This window comes from Chiloscyllium punctatum, chromosome 28 (genome assembly GCF_047496795.1).
Source record: "Chiloscyllium punctatum isolate Juve2018m chromosome 28, sChiPun1.3, whole genome shotgun sequence".
In the NCBI taxonomy this organism is placed as follows: domain Eukaryota; kingdom Metazoa; phylum Chordata; class Chondrichthyes; order Orectolobiformes; family Hemiscylliidae; genus Chiloscyllium; species Chiloscyllium punctatum.
The window spans coordinates 11,679,478-11,688,375 of record NC_092766.1 but is presented as its reverse complement, the minus strand read 5'-3'; the positions used below and the strand labels follow the sequence as shown (position 1 = coordinate 11,688,375).

The 8,898-nt window shown below is 42.6% G+C and overlaps 1 pseudogene; it reads right to left on the bottom strand.

Annotated features, from left to right (window-relative positions):
* Window positions 1-436: 436 nt before the first annotated feature.
* On the bottom strand, window positions 437-5,903 carry LOC140453812 (immunoglobulin lambda-1 light chain-like; annotated as a pseudogene).
* Window positions 5,904-8,898: the final 2,995 nt, after the last annotated feature.

Genomic DNA, 8,898 nt, shown 5'->3' with positions numbered 1-8,898 from the left:
GAATATTGTTGGTGTACATTCACATTCCATAATTTGATATAATTCTGTGTAATGTTGTCACAGCAGCAAACTATCCACTGCCAAGACACTTTTAATGCCCTTTAAATGTTCAATAACGACAGTCATTTATTTTTATCATTTCAGATCTATTCAGAGCTGTGTTTACTCCAAGTTTACAAACGCAACAGGATCATTGTTTAAGTGGGGAAATTGCTCCCCATTCTATCCAGGCTGAGAGTTTGCACGCAAAATTCTGGGGACAATTGCAGCAGGAAATCCCCACTCATCAAATCAAACAATAATTTCACCGGCTCCTGATATCCATCGATTCACCAAATACCGACATTGTTGCATAAATTACGTTGCAAAACACGAACAAACAACAAAACATCACTTGGCACACATTGACTGAACCGTGACAGTGTTTGCCTCAGAGCTAACAGTCGCTGGAGCTGATGGTGTTGAGGAGAGGCGAATTCAATGAACCGTGCTTGACACTGCAAGAATATCTGGAGCCCTTCTTCCAGTCCGTAGCCGGGACGGTCAGGTAACAGCTCAGGCCGATCACTGTCCAGGGACACGGGACTTGTGGTCACCCCGATATCTGTGTCTTTCCCATCCGCACTCCAGAAGACCTGTGCAAAGCCCGGCTTGAAGCGACTCACCAGACAGGAAATGGTGCCTGATTCTGTGTCTATTTGTTCTGGTGAAGGATGGAGCAGAAGGACAAATGGTTTCCGATCGTCACGACCTGATCATGGTGAAAGAGAGAATGACGATTACATACATGAATGAAAAAAACCTCTGATCCATCCAAAGGAGGTAAAATTACACATATTAGACTCAACTGCGTGTTTGTGAAGGACAGAGACAGATAATTATTAATATTAACACTCTGACTTGATGTATGAGTATGCGTGAGACCGTGAATTGCTCATGTCTTACACTCTGACCTGTGTGTGTGTGGGAGAGACACAGAGTGAGAAAGAAACTTATTCATATGCATAACGCTGACTGGTCATGGTGTGGAGGTTTGGGTGTTTGACTGGGGTGGGCAAACTTGAAAGTCAGACAATACCAGGTGATAGTCCAACAGGTTTATTTGGAAGTGCTAGCTTTTGGAGCGCTGCTCCTTCATCAGTTAACGAGTGGGGCAGAATCGTGAGACACAGAATTTATAGCAAAAGATTACAGTGTCATGCAATTAAAGTGATATATTGAACAAACCGAAATTGCTGTTCAGTCTTTCACCTTCTAGGATGGGCTGCAGTTTTCGTTTCATTAACATGCAAAACCCAGAAATTATATAAAGTCACATTGTCAAGATGGCTTAACGTTTTTAAAAAATCGATGACATCTCATCCCAGACTATGTCTTGAAGGCGTGAGGTTAGACTCTGCATCTACCCCAATCTTGAGTCAGACTGGTGCTATTTCAAATGTCGGAATCCGTCATACTCACTCACACACTCTACCAATCCACACAGGCAAACGCATGCTCTCTCAAGCGCACTCTCTCTCTCTCCGTCTCTCTCTCTCATACACACACGTCTAACAGATGAATTTAAATTTCCAGAATTGTATTTCCAAATACTTTTTTATTTTTGCTTAAAAAGACAAAAAACCTGCAGGCAGTCAATGCAGGCAGTCAGTCCATATTTTGTAAATAGAACCATTCTGACTCAGGTTTGGGATTGAGACGGACTCCAACCACACAACTTTAATACATTGTCTGAGCTGAGATGTCATCTGGTTTTATAAAACCTTAAGTTATCTCGAAAATGTGACTGAAAATGAATTCTGTGATTTACAAATTAATGAACCAAAAACTATAACCTATTAAAAAAAAGACGTAACAGCAATCTATGTTTCTTCAATGTATCATTTTAATTGCATGACACTGTGATTTTTTTTGCTCTAAATTCTGTGTCTTCTGATCCTACTTTCCTAGGTACCTGATACAGGAGTAGTGCTCTGAAAGCTAGTACTTCCAAATACACTGGTATATTTGTGTGGGATAGAGAAACATAGAATATTCTGACTTGTAAATGCGAGTGAATTATTGACATAATCCCTGACCTGTGCGCGTGACAGAGAATTATTGTAGCACCTCCTGTTCTGTGTGTATAACCTGGTGTTTTGTGATATTTTTTTGAAACTCTGACTTGTGTGTCTGTGTGCGTGAGAGAAAGATAGAGAAAATTATTGAGATACATATAATATATACATGCAAACTTGTACATGTGAATATGCGTGCGTAAGAGATTTATCAGCATAACTATTTCACCCATGTTTGTGAGAATTACTGGTGCATATATAAAACACTGACCTGTGCATGTCTTTTGTATTTATTCATCATTTGTGATGAGGGGGGCGTCGTTGTCTGGCTAGCATTTATTGCCAGTCCCTAGTTGCCCTTCAGAAGGTTGTGGTGAGCCACCTTCTTGATCTAGTGTAATCCACTGCTGCGTTTTGGCCCACAATGCCATGAGGAAGGGATTTGCAGGAGTGAGTGATAGTGTAACATAACTACCTGATGTGTGTGCGTGTGTATGTGTGGGTGCACGTTCGCGTGTGTATGTGCGTGAGAGAGAGAGGGGGTAGAGAGAGGGGGAGAGAGGGGGGAGAGAGGGGAGAGAGAGAGAGAAGACGAGAGTAATTAATATGACACTCTGACTTGCGCCTGAGAGAATTATTGAAATTTATTGAAGTTGATTCTGAGGAAGGGTCACTGGATCTTAATTTCTTTCCACAGATGCTGCCAGATTTATTGAGTCTTTCTAGCAACTTCAGTTTTTGATTAGGATAAACTATTTGACTTGTATGTTTGAGAGATAATTATTGACCTAAATCAGATACAAATCTTCTCACAAATATTCATCTAAAGTCTGATCTGCATATATTTGTGTGAATATGAGACGAAAATAATTACTTGTGTACATAACAATCTGACTGGTATATTTGCGTGGGATAGAGAAACATGGAATATTCTGACCTGTAAATGCGAGTGAATTATTGACATCATCCCTGACCTGTGCGCGTGACAGAGAATTATTGTAGCACCTTCTGTTCTGTGTGTGAATGTGTGACAGAATTATTCATAAATATACATAAGTCACTGGCGTATGTATGTGTGTTTGTGTGACAAAAGATACAGAAAATTATTATTCGGAACAATGCTCAGACGTATGTGCGCAAGACGGAGATTTATTCATTTAAACTCTGACCCGCGTGTGTTTTGCGTCTGAGCGAGAGAATTATTACTATAAATAAGATTTTAACCTGTGTGCTTTTGTCAGACAATATTTAATATAAAAACGCACCTGTCTCTCTCTGTCTCTCTATCTCTCTCTCTCTCTGTGTATGTGTGTGTGTGCGTGTGTGCGAGAGAGATAGATAGATAGAAAGACAGAGATAAAGAATTACGAACATTTGCACCACTCTGATCGGTGTTTGCGGACGTGTGTGAGTAGGAGGCAGCGAATTAAAAACACAACAGTGGCCTATGTGTGTGGGATAAATGTTGATATAATCTATCTGACCTGTCTATGTGTGAGTGAGAGCAGTGTGAATGTAACAATGCCCTGTTTTATAATCTCGGTTCTGTGCGCGAATGTGCGAGAGAGAATTATTAATAACATAACATTCTGATTTATGTGCGTGGGAAAGAAGGGGAGACATGAAGAGAGAGAAATATTAATACAAAAACTGCACTAACCTGTGTATATGGAGAGTGAATTATTGTTATAATCTCTGAGCTTTGTGTGTGTGTCTGTCGGCATGTCTGTGTGTGTCATAGAGAGAAAATTATTAATATAAAGAGCACTCTGACTGCTATGTGTTTGTGTGTGGGAGAGAATTACTAATGTAACATTGACCTGCGTGTGAGATAGAAATATTGTTATAATCTCTGACCGATTTGTGTTTGTAAGAGATACAGAATTATTAACATACATAACACGCTGACCTTTGTCTATGTGAGTGTTGGGGAGGGCTGGGGGGGGGGGGGGAAGAGAGAGAGAAAGAGAGTGTGTGTGTGAGAGAGAAATATGCTCTGGCCTGTGTTTATCGCGTGGCATAGAATTTTTAAGGTAACATTGACTGGTGTGTGTAGGAGAGAATTATTGATATTTTCTCTGATATATGTATTTGTGTGAGAGATAATTTCTAATGTAATACTGCCTGGATGTGGGAGAGAATTATTGATCATGTCTGGTCAGTGTATATTTGTGTGAGAGGGAGAATCATTTATATATTTCTAAGACTCTCCCGTGTTTTCGAGACAGCGAGAAAAGGAGAGGGACAATTGTTAACATAACATAACACACTGACATGTATGTCTATATGTGAGAGAGAATTTGTAATAGCAATAACATTAAGATAACAATAACAATTAATAATCCGTATATACAACACACTGACCGCTGGGTATTTCTGAGGAGACAGATAATTATTAATGTTACACTGACCTGTGTGAGTGTGAGAGAGGGAGAGGCAGAGAGAGAATGGTTGATATAAATAACATTTTGACCTGCGTATGTCATTGAGATTTATTAAAAGAACACTGACCTTACGTGTAAGAAAGAACTATTAATATAGTCTCTCCGACCTGTGTGTAAAGGAGAGAGAGAATTATTATTACTTGTAAAATGGCCTGATCTGTGCGATTATTTGAGAGAATTATTGATATGAAGCATACTCTAAACTCTGTGAGTGAGTGAATGAAGGAGAGAATTGTTATATAACACTGACTTGTGGGTGCGAATCAGAGTTGTTGTAAAATGTGTTAAATTGTGACTTGGCGCAATCTTAAGAAGAGAATCCACACTGAAGGGATAAAATTTAACTATTCTGAACAACAGAGAAGACACAAAAGGAAACCAAATCTACGAAATCTGGACTATCGCGGTAGTTCAACCTCTAAAGATCATTTACACAGAGGTGTTACAATGGCGGGGCTCACCAAGAAACCGACCTAGTGCTTGAGTAGGGGGTAAGAGGAAAAAATATTAGTACTATGTCCTTTTCCACATTCTGCCTTTCTCGGAGTGAGGGGTGTGGGGTCGGACCGATTCACAGACTAACCAGACATTTGGAAATCCCTCTCGTCTCTGAGAACACTGACAGCACAGGATTTCATCCAGAGTCTAACATGTCTGGAGATCGGATAGAAACCCTTCAATTTCCAGTTGGGCTCTGTCGGAAACTGCACTGACGGAAAATTATAAAGGTGACCTCAACCAGTGATGTTTCAGACTCAGTTATAAACTTCAGCAGTTCTACATACTGAATTCTTGTATTTCCCTGTCTTACTGTGTAAGCGGTTTATTAACTCTCTAAATGCACTAATCTGAATGAGAGAGAGAGGGGGGAAACAAAATCACTTACTTTGAACAGTCAGGGCGGTTCCACCTGCAAAGATGTAGCCAGCTTAGTCAGCCCACACTTGGCAGTAATAGACGGCTGGGTCACCGGAGACCAGATTTCTGATGGTTAGGATGAAGCGATTACTGGAAGTGTCGCGAGAAGGTTGGAAACGGTCTGTGAAACCGGTGCGTCTGAAAATGTCCTTGTCACTGTCATGCGTGATCACCCACACCGGGCCTTCTCCGGGAGTCTGACGGTGCCAACGTACATGGGAGCTGCCCACATCACCGTTCTGGATCGCACACTTAAATTGGGTGGTCTGACCGGCGGAGAGTGGGTCGGATACCGTACTCTGATTGAGAACAGGAACAGCCAAAGTACCTACAATTGAAGAAATATATGCGTGCGTTGAATTATTTTGCCAGCTGGTGTGAAACAAAGCCAACAAGTGTTTAACAAATATACGTTAATCCAGAGCAATTCCTGACCTGTCACACGGAGCAACAGAGTCCACAGCAAATGCAGCGTCGGAAACATTTCCACTGGAGAATGCAGTGAAACAGCCAATTTTCTGGGTGCTGCCCTCAGTGGAACCGTTTGCTGTAAACTCCTGGGACCCCCTCCTCACCTAGTGTCGGTAAACCGGAAAGGGCTCTTCCAGCTCTATTTATTGACTGAAATGCAAATGAAGGGGCAGAAACCAGGCAAATCAACACTTTGGGCTTCCACCGATCTCTTTCTGGCTTCTTGCATGGTTGTCCATAATCTGAACTTTCGGGTTTGCCAATGTTCAATGTGCGATTGGACTTTGTAATCATAAGAAGATAGCAAATAGACGCAAATGTAAGCTTTTTGGCCCTTCAACACCTGATCTGCCATGCAATAGGATCATGGCTGATCCTCCAACTCTTAGATTAGATTACTTCCAGTGTGGAAACAGGCCCTTCGGCCCAACAAGTCCACACAACCCCGCCCCGCCGAAGTGCAACCCACCCATACCCCTACATTTACCCCTTACCTCACACTATGGGCAATTTAGCATAGCCAATTCACCTGACCTGCGCATCTTTGGACTGTGGGAGAAAACCGGAGCACCCGGAGGAAACCCACGCAGACACGGGGAGAACGTGCAAACGCCACACAGTCAGTCGCCTGAGGCGGGAATTGAACCCGGGTCTCTCGCGCTGTGAGGCAGCAGTGTTAACCACTGTGCCACCGTGCCGCCCACAAACTCTATCCCCAATTCTCTGTCTCCCAATGCCCTTCCAACCCTTTAGACCTAAGAACTATTACCAATTCCTCTTGAAAACATGCATTTGAAAAAATGCACTAATCTTTTCTTTCTCTGTGCTTTCTTGGTGTCATAGAGTCAAGGCCCATAGCGTGGCCCAATCCGTCCATATTGACCAGAGGGCATAGATTTGAGGTAAGGTGCAGGAGATTTCAAGGACATATGAGGCCAGAGTGTGGTTGGTATCTTGAACTTACACCTTGTAAGGATGGTAGAGACAGAAGTCTCATCACATTGAAGAAGAATTTAGTTATACACTTGTCCTGTTCAGTACCATAAAATTTAATGAGAATAGATTATTTACAGTGTGAAAACAGGCCCTTCGGCCCAAAAAGTCCACACCGACCCGCCCTCATTCCACTAACACTACAGGCAATTTAGCATGACCAATTCACCTGACCTGCACATTTTTGGACTGTGGGAGGAAACCGGAGCACCCAGAGGAAACCCACGCAAACACGGGGGGGAATGTGCTAAATCCAAACAATCAGTCGCCTGAGGCAGGAATTGAACCCGGGTCTCTAGCACTGTAAGACAGCAGTGCTAACCACTGACTTGCGTGGCGCTGACTTGATGTGTCAAAGGGCAAAAGTCTATCTTGGAGACCTTTATGACTTTGTGGCTTCAATTTTTGATTAACTCTTAATTACTTTCAAAATATTTATCATATCTTTTTCAGAAGACAGTTCACAACTGTGTGTTGAGTCAGAACTGTTGTTGTACACAATGCACTGCTGCCCTCTGTATTACAATGATTTTAAATTGGCAATGATGCAACTATCAGTGAAGAGAACTCGATGGAAGGAGGAAATAAAGATCCAAATCTCTGGGGGAGAGTAGGCTTTGAAGTGGAACAGCAAGGCTGGAAAAGGATATAGACTGCATTACTAATTGGGTAAGCAAGTCGTAGACGGACTTGGATATGGGTAAATGTGGAATTATCCACTTTAGTTCGAGTAATACAAAAACAGATTATTTCGGTAAGGGTTGGGACTTGAGGAGAAAGGGTTGTCCCAAGAGGAGAGTGGGCCTATAACTTCTCGCTATTAGAGGAAAGAGAGAACATCCATTGAAAAACAACAAAGTTTGAGAGGTTTAACATAGTCGATGTGGACAGATTGTGCTTCCCCACCTCCCAAATTAGCAACACCCAACCACATCCCAACGACTGACTGGAAAATCGAGAAGATGTTCCAGCATAAGAGAGCAGCCAATTTGGTCTGAGGGGAAATGAAATTCTTTAGTTCAGAACCTGGTGAACTTGTAGTATTCTCTTTGTCTACAGAAGATTCTAATGGGCAGAATTTTGCACACTTAGTGAGTCGAGGGATGTGGACTAGGAAGGTGGAGTGGCGATGCAATCAATCAAGATTAAACTGAATGCCAGGTTGATAGACTCCACGGCCGCCGCTTTCTTAGATGGAATCATCGATTGCCTTATAAGCTTTGTTGATTTGAAAGCAACTGTTCCACAACATCAGCCATTTAGCAGTCCTTAATGGCCATCCAATGATGATACACAAAGTCGAGGAGCCGATCCACAGGCTGCTTCTGAGTTTCACGCAGCGCAGACTCTCGACCTCTGGTGACTTGGGTGGCGTTTCGAGTGCTTTATTTTCGCTTCCAAGAGCCAAAGCGATGCTGTTTTTGTCCTGTTTGTGAAGGAGCTGCTGGTTGGCACGTTTACTCATTCCAGATGGAGGGGAAGAAGAGGGTCATGTCGGCGGAGGAACTGAAACCTCTTCTCACAGCAGCGGCAACAACAGCACACCGTGGCAACAGTCGTCAGGTCCAAAACATCACATAGGCGGTTGTAGCTTCCCCCATGAACAAGATGGAAAGGGCAGAACCTCTTGTCAGACATGTCACACACTTACACAAACACACACACGATAGCTTGGTCACTCAAAATAATCGAAGAGGGCTCCTGATGTTTGTCCTCTGGACTCTCTCATCCTCCATTTTACTCCTGTTCCCAATCACTCAAGCCCCACATTGGATCTCACTCTAGCTTCCACTCATTCAGCTCCGACACCCTTCGCTATCTCTGTAACATTCTCCAGCCATTTAATGCTCCATATTTGTGTTACACCTTCCATTCCCTCCCTCTCTCTCCATTTCTGTTACTCCATCTAGCTTCAGCACACCTCCTATCTCTGTAATATTCTACTCCAACGCTTACACCCCTTCCAATAACATTCCATAGATCCTAAAACACACAATATCTGTGAGACACCCTCC